Genomic DNA, 17,473 nt, shown 5'->3' with positions numbered 1-17,473 from the left:
TGATCACTGCAAAAATGTGAATCAGCTTTCCATTTCTTATGCAGGTCATGATAACTTGTAGAATAGAGTACAATCATTTGTGCTATGTTTTTAATTTTCTAAAGCACCTTGATGACAGTGAGTGTTCAGTGGTGAAGCATCCTCTATTGAATCACCCTCAAAAAATTTTTTGCCAAGTCCTAAATTGATAGCTTAAAGTCAAAAGTGAAATTATAGTTTAATTAGGACTTGGTATAAAGAAATCCCTTTTCCCCTTCCCCAAAGGGATACTGCAGTTATATCACATACCCAATAGGCACCACGATGAAGATCAGAGCTTATTATACTTAATTAAGGTTTTATACACACCAGTTCCCCCAGTAAATGCAAATTTAACAAAATTAGACATGTCATATGTTCAAAATGCTCATGGCAAACAATCATTTTGCATTCCTGCAAATAAAATTGTTTTATACTGTAAGCTGGAGGCGAGTGTAACTTATTTTTGTAATAAAGTTTTTATTTTTTTTATGTGTCATTAATATAAATGTGTGTTAGTGTAGAAATATTCTGGTTTAAAACTTAGAATTGCACACATTTCAGTATGTTTATTTGTACTTACATAATTTTAGAATAGTGGTTGCCAATAGCCTGTATGTTTCACATTAATTGGTTTTTTTATGTTACCTTAATAAACCATTTTAGTATGTTGTATGTCAGTTACTGGGATAGCTGGGACGTAGAGTGTAATTTAAAATTTGTCAATAAGTATTCATTGGAATATATGTAAATGTGCCTTGCCGGTTATTGAAACTTACCTACAAAATGAGTATGGGGTGACAAAAATTAGTTCCTGGTGCTTAATGAAACTTTCTGCCACTGATTTTATATATTACCCCGTGCTTTTTTAAAGTACATCTCTTTCAAATCTTAGTGTAAGTTTGAGGGCTACACAAAACATTTACATTTCATTCTAACATATAATGAGTATAATAGGTTGTGGAAAGTGGGTAAACTAAATGTAGCCTTCAGTAAAATTGAATCTCAGTGTAATCTTTGGTGCTGGCGTTTCCCAGTTCCAAGGAGTTAAATGATCCCATCAAAGAGGTCATTGCCATGCCTATTGGCACTTTACTGTCATACCCTTTTTTAAGGGACACTGTCAAGGTGTTTAAGTTAATTCTCAGAATTATTTGTTGGGATTTTAGGATGGGTTTGTTTGACTTAAGTAAGAACTGCATTGTCAAAGTTGAAAGATGAACATTTTTGTGAGTTCACAAATGTGTTCTTGAAACATTAAAATATGGAGCTGTGGGTTTCCAAGACTATTTGGCATTCTTAGTTTGGGGATTTGGGAGGGAAAACGATGATACAAAGAAATTGTGAAGAATTGGTGGGTAATGTAAACAGTGGTGATGAAATATATACACACTCAAGTGAAATTACTTGACAGTGTTCATTTGAATAACTTTGAATTCAAGCCATTATATTACTTTTAAAATTAAATATCATTTGCACTGTTCTGATAATGGGTGCAGTTTTTGAGCAATATAATCAGAGCTAAATATGCATGTAGTGATTAGTGATGTGAACAATTAAGTTCTGAGAAGAAATACTAACTGGTATTTTCAAACTTAAATTTCTGTAGTAAAATCAGCATCAAACTCTTATCAATAAGAGATCAAGGACAACAGGCAATGCATATAAACATACTTTTGAATGTTGTGTGGCCTATAAAGCAATAATGCAATTTATATGGAATGTCATGGGATATGAGAAATGGAAATGCAAAAATAACTAATCCTTTAGTAAAAATGTCAACATGTTAAAAGGGGAATGTTAACTAATGTAGGTTATTGCTATTTGTGATTTGTTTATGGGTTCTTGGCTTTGACAGCTTCAAAGAATGGACAGATGACAAGTTAAAAGAAATTTTGTATATATTGTCAAGGAATGGGTCTTAAATCCAAGAGTCAAGTCCCTTCCTTAGGGTGAAAAATGTATCCTTAAAGCATTCTGATTGTTAAACAGGAAACTTGAGTTACCTAAACAGACGCAAGATTTTGTTTCTGCAGACTACTTGGCAATCAAAAGTGATCATCAATTTAGTTAATCAGTTTTCAGAAAGTTGCTTTGTGAGAAAATTGTGTTACATATATTCTCCCAAACATGCTTTTTGTGGAAGATTTTCAGCCATTGCAGTTGAATCCGATATTAGAAATGAAGTGGGGGTTGAGCACAAAAAGAGCGGTTGCACACTCATGATGATGGTTGTAGCATCGTGAGAAATTTATCAATTACTGCAAGTCGATTTAACAGAATATAAACATTTTCCTCATGATAAAATAGGAACTTAATAGGAATGGATTGATGGGGTGATCTCGGGTATTTACTTGTATGTATTTGGAAAGACTTAATATCAGGATGAATACATGCTAGATGGGCAAAATTGTCACATGCAGGACAGCTTTTTTGACTGCTAAGCCAAAGTCACTGTTGACTAGAAACATAGCAAAAGATCACCTTGTTATTACAAAGTAAGCCATGTGTCTATTTTAAGGGGAGAAATTAAATGTAGAAGGACTTCATGCATTTAGGAGAGGGAGCTAACCCTAGAGTAAATGATTGCTCAGATTCCTACAACTTCCAGGAATACCCACCATGATCATTTTCTCCCCAGTGATGTATTCCATAAAATTTCTGACCATAGGAATTCATTGGTGGGTATAAAATGAATGAATAAAAAACTTAAGTAACAATACATAAAATGAACAGACTTGTGAGGATGATGTTTTATTAAAGTGTAGCATTTACTCAGTGATACCACTCAATAGGGCATGCCACTACTTTTCTTAAGATGCTAATTATAAACCAACGTTGAAAGACATTTTTAACTGTGGGCAAATTAATAGATAGACTTTTTGGTCTGTCACTTTTTTAAAAAGTACTTAAATGTAAGTTCTATTAGTACCACAGTCTGCCTTCAGTAATATACATAAAATATTTCTCAGGACCAGAAGCATTCAGTTGAAAAAACCATCTTTTTTACGAATGCAAAACAGTATTACAACTAATGCTCTGGTCCAAGATTAGATTTTTAATGATTTTAACAGTAGTCTGATAAACATTTAGAAGTCTGGCATTGAGAAACAAAAGCTTGTACCTGACTAGTACTTTTATTTAAAAGAAATATTAGTTCTCTTAGCTTATTTAAATTGTCTCCTACATTTATTTATCCATAGAATTTATATTTATTTCATTCCTTTCATCTCACTGAAAACAACTGTCTGCAGGCTCTTTGATTTGGATTAGATGTGTGAAGTACTGTCTTTTGCCAAAAACCTCAACTTACCTGTTCTTTTTAACGTAGTGGGTTTGTGCTTGTTTGGAGATCAGTTCAAAAAACTATCTGTACTATCTGTACTGCCTCTGATGTTAAGATTTTATGTATAGCATAAGGAAGCTAGCTCTGACTATATTTTCCTAAGAATAAAGACCTATTTTTGTAGCATGTCTTAGGATCTCCAGGAGTCCAAGAATTATTGTGGGTGTCCTCCATTTCATCGTTTTTCACTTAACAGCTTTTGAATAGACACTTGGAATCTGTAGAGCTCTTCACCTTTTGATTATCTATACATTCAAAGTGACTAGCCAATGGTAAAAACAGATTCCCCAAGATCCCTAATTCAAGCACATGATGGGGAGATGTAAACATATAGTGTTGGTCTTCACTTGTTTTTAATTGGTGGAAATATTCTGTGGTCACACACATGCCAGTGGATGAAGAATTTAATGGTAATTTGGTTCTTTCCTGGGAACATACCCTACCATGCAATGCTCTTGAATTCTCTATCACAGTCTTTCTCTGAAGGTTTGAAAATAATTGAGGTTTTGCAAGTAATTCAGGAGAGGAGTGAACAAATGGATGTTTTAATAATGTTGAACATTTTAGATGACTGCTAATGAGGTTAGGTGAATTCCGCTTAAAATGGGTTCCGTTAAGCTAAGTTGGCAAATCAAACAATGGGGAACTTGTAAATAACATCTAAAGGGTTTGGCTCACAGCCCTAGAATTTCTTGGCGGGTGGGGGGCAGGTAGCGGTAATTTTGACCACTTCATCCAGACAAAAATCCTTTTAGAATGTCACTTAGTGCAGAATTTAGTTTGTATTTAGGATAACCAAAAATGTATGCTATTTAGTGAAAAGAAGCTTTTGTCTTTTCAGAGCAGTCATCGAAGTTTTATACCTGAAAGATTCTGGGTCACCCCTAGGGCATTTTGAAAACCACTTACATTGCATGTCTCCCTGTGCAGAGACCAAACTAGTACTTTGTTGAAATAAGACTGCTGAATAAGACCTTGAGTAAGGGAGGAGTCCTCATAAACCGTTTTGGGAATTTAGTGTCTTCACATGTTTCCTGGAATGTGTTTGTAACACAACCAGTAAACTTAGTAGAATCAAAGTTATTTTAGAATGATTTACTGCAGGCTTAATTTCTGTCTATAAAGTGGTTTAAAACAAGTTCTAATCTGAGGGAAGTTATAAAGGCTGCTATCTAATGTTCATGAAGTGGCATTTCTTAGGCTTTCAGTTTGTATTCTGAAAACATTCTTATGAAGTATTAACTTGTTTTGGAGACAATTTTAGGATATCTGAGGGAATTGGTATCTTCTGTCATTTATGAACAACAGCCAAGTTTTACATCAGGGTTAAAGGATAGGGGTTTTGTTGTAGACAAGCTATTACCACAGATTAAAGAATACGGGTCTTGTTCATAATATAAAATCTGTAGAACAGAGGGTAGATTTCAAAATCTGGTTTTCTAAGTGTAGAAACATAAAACATGCCAGAAGAGTTCTAACATTACATCTGATGTGGCTCTTTCAATGCTGTTTAAGTTCAAATGAAGGAAATTTGAATAATTATGGCATTTGTTTAATAATACTGCTTGCTGTTGAATATAGGTGTCCCAGTTTTTTCCTATGGGAATTAGGAAATGTTGGTACTGAATCATTTGAAGACAAAATCGATAAAACGAGAAGCTCTGTATGCAGTGTGGGGCTTGAACTCAGGACCCTGAGATCAAGGGTCAGATGCTCTGCTGACTGAGCCAGCCAGGTGCCCTTATTTTTATGTCATGAGGAAAGAAACCCTTATGACTTCGTTTTTAAGAGTGTATCTTTAATACATTAGTATGTTACTTTAATTGGAAGGCTCAGGAGTTTGGCTTCTAAAATTGCTTTAACTTCGTAACATGTCATGAGAAATTATAAAAGCATATATACTAATTGTGTTGGTATATTCAATATTTGGAATGAGTGGTGGGAAACCAAAAGTAATGAGCAGTATGTCAAAGGCCATCTATAACAATTGGAAGAATACACTTTCCAATTCTCTGCAGCCACATGCAACGATACACAGTTTTGGTTGGCAAAATTTAATACCTTGTTTGCTTTTTTCTTGAAGGTAAAAATCCACATGAATTTGCACACATTGAATTCTTAAGAATCCTTCAACATTAAGGACAGGTACATTTTCCTTTATGAACCCTGCTTAACTTCAGATTCATTCATAAATAGAATTAAAATATGAAAAAGTTTTTCTAAAATTGTATCGTAAGAACTTTTAGTTGCTCTCTTGGTTTTCTGAAGATCATTTAGTTAGGACAGCATCAGCCATAGTTAGGACCCCAGCAGCAGATACTGTAGTTACTTCAGTTTCTTTAGTTTATCTTTGCTTGGTGTCTCTTTTTATTAGTCTAAGTTAACTGGTTATGCAGTTTCTTCTCTATGGTTTCTTTTGCCTCTTAGAATGGAAGCTCCTTCAGGGCAGGGGAATCTGAACTAATGGTGTTAGGCATTTAAAAATATTCAAATATTTTTCAGTTTGGTGGGAAGTTAGTGTATTTGCTGAATTAGGCTTAATTGTGGCTTGCTAACTTGAAAAAGCAAAAATTTTAAACCACTAAATACACAATGTAGAAAGCTTTTTAAAATGAGCATGTAATGCTAGGGACCCCTGGGTGGCTTGGCACAGGTCCTGGGATCGAGTTCTGCTCTCCCTCTGCCTGCTGCTCTCCCTGCTTGTGCAGGAGCGCTCTCTGACAGTTTTTTTTTAAAAAATGAGCATGTAATGCTAATGTTTTAAGTAAATTAAGTTCATGAGGATTCACATTTAAATTGTACATCTGATGTTTTTAAAAAATCAAAATTGGAAGTTAAGAGAACAGTTGGCCTTGTGATATGTATAAAAACCTCTTTTGGGGGGTGCCTGGATGGCTGAGTCAGTCAGGCATCTGCCTTCGGCTCAGGTCGTGATCCCAGGGTCCTGGGATTGAGTCCCGCATCGGGCTCCCTGCTTGCTCAGTGAGGAGCCTGCTTCTCCCTCTCCCTCTGCCAGCTGCTCCCCCTGTTTGTGCTCTCTCTCTGTCAAATAAATAAAAAATCTTAAAAAAAAAAAAAAAAGCTTTAAAAAAATACTGTAATTATTATAACCCAACTCAGCAATTTTCCTTTATGCTGATGTTCAGCTTAATTCTGTTACTGAATGAAACAGCATCCAACTACAACTCTCTTTATAAGGAAGGGGTACTGCAGTATTGAATTCTTGTTTTGCTGGTGAAGTGTGATTTTGGTTTTTTTAAATTTTATCTGAGAGAGAGTGAGCATGTGTGTGTGTTGGGGGGAGAGATGGGAGAGGGAGAAGCACATTCCCTGCTGAGCGGGGACCCTGATGTGGGTGGGGCTCGATCCCAGGACCCTGAGATCACGACCCGAGCCAAAGGCAACCACTTAACTGAATGAGCCACCCAGGCATCCCTGGTTTTAAGTCTGTAAAATTTGTGTAAGCTTTTTTTGCAGAGAGGAAAAATGATACCTGAGAAAAGCATGAAGGCTAGGTAACTATAAAGTTATGGTTAAGTTTCAAATTCTTGAAAAAAGGTATTTCTAATTCTTAACTATTCTAAAATGACTGAGCCATGGTTCTATCTGTATGCATAGTTGTATTTACCTTTCACTTGGCAGGTTGTTGAAGTTAAATCACTTGAAGAGAGAGGCTCTGAATTTAAGGTATCATCTCACTATGATATATCTGTAACTTCTAGTTTGAGTAGTGGGGAAAGGTTATTTAACATGTTTGTGTATGCTTAGTTGATATTTTAGCTTGATAATATAAGATACATATTTGGAGAACAGGAGATAGTATATGAAATAGCAAATAGCACAGAAAGTCAGCATTTCTGTTCACATTCTATCCTATTAACAGAGATGACTCCTTTTTTTGGTCCTTACAGTGGCTACTGTTTACATCTATCTTGATTACTAAAGTTAGGCACTATTTACCCCTTGTGAAGAGTTTAGCTTACACTCGTTCTCTTTTTTTTGAACTATTTTAAATTCAGTCGATTACCTTTATTTCTCAAACTATACTTAAGCCTCTACTTCTACCAATTTTAGTATCTGTTTGCTCCTCACTATTTAAGGAAGCAGCACATGCAATATTTTATTTCTTTTCCTTCATCTCCCAATTCCCATTATCTTGTCGGTTGTCAGGTTTATGACACTTTATAACTGATTATCTTATTTTTCCTCTAGACTGAAGATAGATAAAATGTAGCATTTGTAATGGATAATTTATTTAGATTCACAGGTAATCCTATATTGACAAAACCTGAGTCCTTTGGAAAGCAAAATTTAAGGTAGACATGAACCATGACTTAATTTAAAAAAATTTTAAAGATTTTATTTATTGTTCAGAGAGAGAGCACAGGCAGGGGCAGCGGCAGGCAGAGGGAGAAGCAGGCTCCCCGCTGAGCCAGGAGGCCGATGCGGGACTCATCCCAGGACCCTAGGATCACGACCCGAGCCTAAGGCAGCCGCTTAACTGACTGAGCCACCCAGGCATCCCATGACTTTAATTTTTTTCTTGAGTTTTTAATTACCTTTTTGCTAAGTTCTTTTGGTTATTTAATCATATTTAATGCTCTGTATACTTCTGTCAATGAAATCCTATCATACTAGGATTCCTTTTTCCATTCCATTGCTGGGTTCCACTGTTCATAGGTTCCATAGCTTCCTCTTAGATTCCCTTTTGTTCTTGCTGCAATATGTTCACTGGTAATATTGTCAGAAAAGGTACATGAACTGTAAATAGTCTTGTGTACTGGAAAATGTTTCACCCTCACTGTTGATTGACAGTTTGGACATAGGATTCTAGCTGCAATATCCTTTTCCATCAGAACTTTGGAGGTATCACTCCACCGTTTAGTCTTATAAGTTGATCGAATGCAGTTCTTACTTTGTAGGTAATCTTTATTTCTTACGCATTCAGATTTTTTTTTGTTACTTGATTTTCTAAAGTTTCGTGGGACTGCATAGGTTTTCGTTTGTTTTTTTTTTTTAACTTGAAGTCTTAAGGGTTTCTTAGTTGCTGAGAATTTTACTTTCCAGTTTTCTGTTTTTCTGCTTGTTTTTTGAAGCTGGGATTGAAAGAATTGGACTGGATTGATTGTCTTATGTTTAAAAATGTCTTCATTTGGGGCGCCTGGGTGGCTCAGATGGTTAAGCGTCTGCCTTCAGCTCAGGTCATGATCCCGGGGTCCTGGGATCGAGTCCCACATCAGGTTCCCTGCTCCACAGGGAGCCTGCTTCTCCCTCTGCTTCTGCCCCTCTCTCTCTCTCTCATGAATAAATAAAACATTTTAAAAAAATTTCTTCATTTATCACTAAATTTTTACACTTTATAAAAAATGTTACCTCCCTCCTGCCCCTTCCAGAACATAATATTGTCTTGGGGCACCTCGGTGGCTCGGTTGGGTGTCTGCCTTGGGCTTGGGTCATGATCCTGGAGTTCTGGGATTGAGCCCTGCATCGGGGTCCCTGCTTGGTGGGGAGTCTGCTTCTCTCTCTCCCACTGCCCCTCCCCCAGTTCCTTCTCTTTCTCTCTCAAATACATAAAATCTTAAAAAACAATGTATATTGTCTTTAAATTTTAGCAATAGACCAGTCTGTTCTTACTTTATATATAGACTATCTTGCTCATTCTTGAATTCTGAAGATTTTTTTAAAAAGTTACCAGTTATAGGATGCGTTAAAATATTCACTTTGGTTATTTACTTTTTGTGCCTCTTAATTTTTTTCAAACGTTTGGTGGTTCTTCATTATTCATATTTATGAAAGAAGGATTTGATAAAAGTAGTCTGTTACAGATGGCTGACTGTAAGTGCTGTGTGTGTGAGAACATCATAAGGACTAACGGGCTCTATTTTAACTTCCTTGGGAGCAGGAAGGCAAACAGGGTACTCCCCCATACCTGAAAGAAGAATGCCTGATGGCAGGAGTTCTGATCCTTCCCAGGCAGATTATTTGCTGTGGGGAGGGGGATAGATCCTGAAAGCAGCCTCACAACTGTCAATCACCACCTAATTTCTTCCCCTTTTACTTGCAACCTGGAGGTCTCACCTTTTCCTTTCCACTCCTCTCTCCCATGAAAAACGGCTCCTGTTTCTTGTAGTCTTGTAAGTGAAAAATTAATATGAGCCTCAGTTCTTCATCTTTTCTACCTAAATTGTGAAACTTAGTATGAAAAGTGCTACTTTTAAATGGACCTAGGTAGTAAAATACAACAATATGTGTACATTATCTTGCATTTATTAGAAGAAACTATCTTAATCTGTATTACCACATTCATGTTAATGGCTCGTTTAAAATAAATTGTCTAGGAAAAGTTTGAATAAGTCTTAAAAGAGAATAGCACCTAGCATGCTAAAAGGGTACATGGGAGATGTTTTGTGACTAAAGATGCAAGTTTAGTGACATTCTTGAGTGGGCAAATTTTGAAGGCCTTTTGGGAATAGTAAAATAGGTTTTGTCTTAGCATACAATTTCTGAACATTTAAAAAGAAACCATTGAGCAGTATTTTGTTTTTCCATTTATATTTAACACAGCTACCTTGGTGTATGCTATTTTACCTGGTAACGACTAAATTCCTTATTTTGGTAGAGATCTCTCAAACCTACCTTTTCCAGATTTGACAGGAGTCCGTGTTAATTGTGGAATGTATTCTTTTATACTTCTGTTACATGCTCTGCTGATTAGAGTCTAAATCCTTTAAAATTTTTCCACATAAAGGCAATTCAGGTATCTTAGATCAGTTTGGTTATTCTTAAGGACTGCTTCCAGGTATTAAAACATTAGGTTTTATGATTATATATTTAGTTGATACCATGGGAGAAACTGACTTTTGAGGTTTTTGGACACATTACCCCCCGCCCCCCACCCACATACCCCAGGAAACTGAAGAGGAAAATAAAGCTTAACTCTAGTATACCTAGACCCGTTCAGTAAAATTGGACATACAGCATGCTAATCTCTTGTATTCGTATGGCTTCCCCATTCTAATAAGCTTGATGTTAGCATGTGTGTGTATTTTTTTTTTTTTTAAAGATTTTATTTATTTGACAGAGCGAGAGAGGGAGCACACAAGCAAGGGGAGTGGGAGAGGGAAGCAGCCTTCCCGCCGAGCAGGGTGCCCGATGTGGGGCTTGATCCCAGGACCCTGAGATCATGACCTGAGCCGAAGGCAGACGCTTAACGACTGAGCCACCCAGGTGCCCCAGCATGTGTGTGTATTAAATTTACAAAAATATAGGTTGCTCAACCAAATTGTGTGCATTAATACAGTCAACAATTTCAGTGATTTAGATACTTCCTTTTAATTCCCAGTAGTTCTAGGTGAAAAATAAAAACAAAATATTTCTTCCTAATCATTGAGGCATCTAATGAGGGTACTATGTACAAACACAATATAACCTCTTTGTCCTGGATAAAAGAGATACTAAATTCTGGTGTTTTTTCCAGCTCTCAACATTTTATAAGGTACAACTTTTGGTTTTGGTAACATTCCATCCAGAGGATTTATTACTTCCTTTCATTCATACTTCTGTGAAGGCTTAGTTTCACAAAATAGGAAATGTTAAATTAAAAGTCTTCATTCATACTGTAATCAACAGGCAATACCTTACATGTATGAACATTTTCTGGAATATTTTTGTGATCCTTACACTTTGAGGGGAAGAGAGTAGGATGCTTATTTCTTTTAGAGGTAGGGAAATATTGAAGTCTGTCTATATTCTGAGGAAGAAAACTATATCAAGCCCTATATATAGTTCATAGGGCATTATTCAAGTTATCCCCAAATTCCCTAAATTACTGTGTTAATATTACACTAATATGGAGGCAGCCTGAATCATTTAGATGTCAACTATTTGAGCAACATGGATCTTATGTGGTAGTAACTATGTTTTTTATTTTTTTAATTTTTATTTTTTTAAGATTTTATTTATTTGACAGACACAGCGAGACTATGTTTTTTAATCTTTAGAATTAGTGTTCATTTATCTCAAGTCTCTTAGTTCTGTAGTTCTAGGCAAAACACATTTGCTGTAATGCTAATATAAACGAACCTGTTCAGGAAATAAAAGGCCACATAAGTGCTAAACCAACCTCCCAAATTTGCTTTATTGCTAGTAGCTCAAACGTTTTCTAAAAATTGTAGGGCTAATATAATCCAAAATAGCAAAAGGGTTCACCATAGCACCAGCAAATTGCCTCCCACCCTCCTGCCCCAGTAGAAACCCTGCATTTTTCATTATCAGGATAAAGCATTTTGCACTTTTTTCTAGGTAGCTTGGTGGTTTGGAATGGTACCCTTTTCGATTGATTTTTCTTTCCCCTCTATTTTAAAGAGCTGTTCACAGGATATCAATAGCCTGATATGAGAATTATTTTTTTAAAAAGCTTTGACCTCTGAGTTGTTATGTTGAATTCTTGGAAAGTTTTTTTGTTTTGTTGTGTAAGGTTCTCTAATCTCCGATCACCTCGTACTTAACCTGTTCTTATTTCCCTTTTTCTTCATTTGTACTTGTTTCCTTCATCTCCTCTACATTCACAGCTTCATAATCACATCTATGTGGACTCCTGTTTTACTGTCCAGGCTTGTTTATTTTCTGTGTTATGTGCAGATCTGCATTTCGGCTGTTTGTTGTACACAGAGTGCTCTGCTGTCAGTGATTGTGTCAATTTCTCTTTTCACATCCAGCTGCATTGATCATTTACCATTACTGAATAGGCCTGAAATGTCCTCTCTCACCAAGTCCTAACCTACATTCTAGGACGTTCAGGTCTGACTGAAAATTTAAAATTTTGTAATTTGGCTCAACCTTCTATTCTTACCTTTCATTATATATATCTGTAAACTGCTTGCCTTGTCTATCTTTGGCTCACTTTTCGTTCTACACCCCCAAGCCAACCCCTCAAACAAAACTCCACTTCAGCCAAAATAGTAAAGTCTTCTTGCTGTAGGTACTTTAAAACTATCAACAAAATATCCCTCAGGAATATATAGTTAGGAGAACATCAAGATAAAACTCCTGCCTTTGGCTTTCTGGAGTTTAAATAGGGCTACTAGGTAATTTTTCTTCCTTGTGCTATGGGTTTAAATTTACCAATCTCCGGGCGCCTGCGTGGCTCAGTCGTTAAGCGTCTGCCGTCAGCTCGGGTCATGATCCCGGGGTCCTGGGATCAAGCCCTGCATTGGGCTCCCTGCTCCGAGGGAAGCCTGCTTCTCCCTCTCCCACTCCGCCTGCTTGTGTTTCCTCTCTTGTTGTGTCTCTGTCAAATAAAATCTTTCAAAAAAAAAAAAAATTTACCAACCTCTACTTAAAGGTAACTTTAGGTGCAAAACCATGGTTTTAAAACATCTGGCCACATTTGGAAATCTGATGTTTCGGGGCACCTGGGTGGTACAGTGGGTTGAGCGACTCTTGGTTCTGGCTCAGGTTGTGATCTCAGGGTCCTGGAATCGAGCCCTGCGGCAATATCTGTGCTTAGTGGGGAGTCTGCTTGAATTTCTCTCCCTCTGCTCCTCCTCCCAACCCCCCTCGCTCGCTCTCAAATAAATCCTTAAAAAAAGTCTGATGTTTCAATGCTTTGTAATTACAAGAAGAATCTTAAGGATTATTTAAATTATATATTCATTTATTGCTGCTATTCTTCAAATTCATTGTTAACTGTATGTGTTAATTGCAATTTCCCATCCTCTGCCATGATCAGTAACAGTTTAATGTGCTGCTTTACACTGGGAAAAAAACAAAAGTTATGAAATTTCACAGGGGTGAATATGTAAACAGGATTAAACCAATTTAAGAATAATACACGTGCTATCAATCTTTGAAAACTCAAGACATGAAAAGGACTACTTATATTTAGATAGGGATATTTCTTGGAGAAGATTTCTTCTTAGTCCCAAGAAATAAAGTAAGCTAATCTATTTTGTTATTTTAACTGGAAATAGAGTTGCTCTCTGAACATATGGGACCAAGTTCTTAATTACACTGAATAAATAAGGCTATATTTCACACTTCACACAGTTGAATAGTAGAGGCCAAATGACTTTTTGATAGTGTTAAAAATTCTAATTTAAAAAAAATTTTATGTTTTAAAGTTTATGTGAAACCTAATAAATTTAAAGAAACGTAAATTTAAACGGTAACTGCCTTTCAATATATAGGGGAAATTTTCCAATAAAGTTTTATTTTTTATTTTATTTTTTATTTTTTAAAGATTTTATTTATTTATTCATGAGAGAGAGAGAGAGAGAGAGAGGCAGAGGGAGAAGCAGGCTCCCAAGGAGCAGGGAGCCCGATGTGAGACTCGATCCCAGGACCCTGGGATCATGACCTGAGCTGAAGGCAGACGCTTAACCATCTGAGCCACCCAGGCACCCTCCAATAAAGTTTTAAAACTAACTTCCAAAATTACCTTTTCTACTTGGATATACTGTATTTTTTTTTTTTTTTAAAAGATTTTATTTATTTGACAGAGACACAGCGAGAGAGGGAACACAAGCAGGGGGAGTAGAAGAGGGAGAAGCAGGCTTCCCGCAGAGCAGGGAACCCAACGCGGGGCTTGATCCCAGGACCCTGGGATCACGACCTGAGCCGAAGGCAGACGCTTAACGACTGAGCCACCCAGGCGCCCCGGATATACTGTATTTTTTATTTTATTTATTTATTTGACAGCACAAGCAGGGGGAGTGGCAGGCAGAGGGAAAGGGGGAAGCAGGCTCCCTGCTGAGCAAGGAGCTTGATGCGTGGCTTGATCCCAGGACCCTGGGATCATGACCTGAGCCGAAGACAGACGCTTAACCGACTGAGCCACCCAGGCGCCCCTGTATTCTTTCTTTTCTTCTTTTTCTTTTTAAAGAACATTTTAAGTAATCTCTATGCCCAAAGTGGGGCTCAAACTTAACAAATCCAAGATTGTGAGTTGCAGGCTCTATTGTCTGAGCCAGCCAGGCACCCCAAGTTTATTTTCTTAGAGCTAGTCTCAGATTACCAAAATTTTAAGGCTGCTTTTTAGGGAAGATAAAAATTGATTTTTAATTCTTTGGTAGCAACCTTCCTAGAATTGGAATTGAAGTAACAATATTAGTGATTTTCACAATTTTGAACCAAGCCTAGTTGCATGGTGGTTTATAGGTACCATATGAAAATGCTTTTGTTTTTATATTTTAGTGAATAGCCTACCTAGAGGTAAGGGGAAGGATGGCAAAGCCTTTCCAAAATACTTTCAGAAGTTACTGAAGTCAATTGAAAGCTATATTTAAACACCTGAATACAGTTAGCATTTTTCTTTTTATGAAAGGAAACCAGTGTCTCTGTAGTTAATACGAGACATAAGGTGGAATGTTTTACTTATTTAAATGGTAAGTTTAAAAGTAGACAAGAGAAACATTGGCCGTCTTATCCAATATAATGCTGGTGTTAGAATTAAAGTGCCTTTTCCAGTCTTTAATATCTATCAAACAGGCAGGTGAGTGTATTTTCAGTTTGTAATCAGTTATGAAATAATTGACATTTTCTGAAGTTATGACCAACTACCTAGTTCCATGAAAGTGAGGTTTGAGAGGATGGTTATTCCATCGTGTCTTATAAATAAGATGACAAACATTAAATGCTTTACTTTTTTGGTGCTAAGGTGTAATGAGACTTCCCAGAATTCTGTGGTCAAAACAGCTCTTTTACCCAGGTAGGATCTATTTGAGCCACTGATTCTATAAAGTTGTAGTCCTTCATATCTTCCCATTGGAGGTTTTACATCATGGCCACGCAAAAAAAGGAGGGGGCGGTAAATATGAAAGTAATACCTGCCTTTAAAAAAAAAAAAATTATCAGAGAGCAAGCGCACAAGCAGGCTCCCTGCTGAGCAAAGAGCCTGACGCGGGACTCGTTCCCAGGACCCTAGGATCATGACCTGAATCAGAGGCAGATGCTCAACTAACTGAGCCACTCAGGCCTTCCTGCATTTTTAATTTCTCAAACTCCTACCTGTAAAAATCCCTTAATGCTCTTCCTTGAATTACTCTCTACTGTAGTTCCTTTTTTGAAAATCAAGGAAAGGAACTTTTCTTAAGGCAGTTTAGCTGCTCCTTTAACAGATGTTATATCCAGAGGTTGATACATAGGGGTAAGTTGTGGGGGGAAGAGGGCATTATGAAATGTAAAGTTAACACTGGGGCGCTTGGGTGGCGGGTGGTTAATCGTCTGACTCTTGGTTTTGGCTCAGGTCATAATCTCAGCGTCATGAGATCGAGCCCCATGTCGGGATCCATGCTCAGTGCAGAGTCTGCTCGAGATTCTCCTCCCTCTGTCCCTCCCACTCATGCTCAGTCTCTAAAATAAATCTTAAAAAAGACTAAAAATAACATTACAAATGCCACAAAAAGGTAATATGAACCTTGATGCTTTGGGACACAGTGGGGGGAAAGCAGGTTTGGGTATGCCAATCCTGTTCCAGGAGAGCATGTTCCAAATTATAGGAGGCATCTGAGAGGGAGAGACTGAAATGAGTCCTAAGGGTAATGTGTATGTATTCATCTATCCTTTTCCTGATCCACTATGCCATGCAGATCATGGCCCTCAACAGTTAAAATTTGGTGTATATTCTGGGTCATCAGAGTTAAGTAGGCCTAATTACTGGGATTCAGTTATTCAACACCATCTTTTCAAGCTCCTGTACCAATATAAGCAATTTGTGCAGTTTGCTGGTGGGGTTGGGAGAATCAGTTTTAATTAGAAGCATTTTAAATACTTAACATTCCCTATTGCGTGACGTGAAAATTAAGTGAAAGCAGAGATAAATCCTAGTCTTTGCTTAAATTACTGTCCCCACTAAAGAAAATTTTTCTTTCCCATCTTTTGTCATTAAAAAAAAACTATTACTATTACAGCCTTTATATATAAACATGACCTGTATTATACATTTTCATGTGTCACATGTCTCCACTAGATTGTAAGCCTTTGGAGGTCAGAAAAATGCATCTAAATCATTGTATCTGCCACCACATCTAGTACAGTGCCTTATATTTGCTAAATCAATAAATATTCATTAAAATAATGGAGCTTTTATTGGATGGTAGTATAATGTTTGAGCCCTTTAGATGAATGCATTATCAACTATTTTTTACTTTTTATAGTTTGAAAATGTATCCCTGGCATACACAGTAATTGTGGCATTTATCTAAAATTTACACATTTAATTGTACTGGCTCTCCGCAGCTAACAGCTACTCCACAGTCTGGAGTAGCACTGTCCAGTAGAAATATAATGTAAACCACTTATGTAATTTAAAAATTATATTAATAGTAAAGTTACATTAATGTAGCCATATTATAGAAATAAGAAATGAGATTATTATTTTTTAGCTCATTATTTCGAAAAATCACCAACATTTTTAATTGTTTTAAAAATTGAGACCATTTATATTCTTTTCGTGTGAAATCCGGTGTGTATTTTACATTTACAGCTCATGTCTATTCAAACTAGCCACATTCTAAATGCTCAGTAGCCAGATAATGGTCAGTGGCTACTGTATTGGACACTGCAGGTCTAGAACTTTAAGGGCAGGCAGTGAACCTCTTTGGACCTATCTCTTATTTTAGGTATCAGCTGTGATTTCAGGTTATTGTCACTTTAGGTTATTATCCAAATAAAGGTAATTGGTTTGTCTGCTTTTATCACATTCATAGATTCATACAATAAGAAAAATTTTGTATTAAGCGTTGTATGAAGACATTTAATAGGCACTTTCCACCCAACTTAATCTCTAAAACTACTGAAGAGAGATCTCGGTTTTAGAGTTGAGGATGCAGGGGTTGAAGTAGATCAAGTTAACTTTGCTCAATGAAATACAGAAGGTGGAGCTGGTTTCAGAATCAGGATTGATTGTGGATATCCCTTATCCCTGTCATTTTGGGTTATTATCCAAATAAAGGTAGTTGGTTTGGCTGCTTTTATCACATTCATAGATTCATACAATAATTTAAGAAAAATTTTGTATTAAGCATTGTATAAAGACATTTTTTAATTTTTTAATTTTTTTTTAATTTTTTAAAAGATTTTATTTATTCATTTGAGACACAGAGATACAGA

At 36.6% G+C, this 17,473-nt stretch overlaps 1 protein-coding gene across 2 annotated transcripts in view; it reads left to right on the top strand.

Annotated features, from left to right (window-relative positions):
- The window catches only part of SYNCRIP (synaptotagmin binding cytoplasmic RNA interacting protein), a 31,040-nt gene extending 27,547 nt beyond the window's left edge, over window positions 1–3,493 (top strand). For both annotated transcript variants that reach the window (XM_054505461.2, XM_054505460.2), the window contains exon 11: window positions 1–3,493. This exon is cut by the window's left edge. The gene's annotated coding sequence lies outside the window, so the exon portion shown is untranslated.
- Window positions 3,494–17,473: the final 13,980 nt, after the last annotated feature.

The sequence above is a fragment of the Mirounga angustirostris genome, unplaced genomic scaffold, assembly GCF_029215605.1.
Source record: "Mirounga angustirostris isolate CCGP_5_RB_7025 unplaced genomic scaffold, mMirAng1.0.hap1 SCAF_8, whole genome shotgun sequence".
Classification (NCBI taxonomy): Eukaryota; Metazoa; Chordata; class Mammalia; order Carnivora; family Phocidae; genus Mirounga; species Mirounga angustirostris.
Note: the sequence above shows the minus strand (reverse complement) of the source record. Positions and strands in the feature narration are given on the sequence as shown.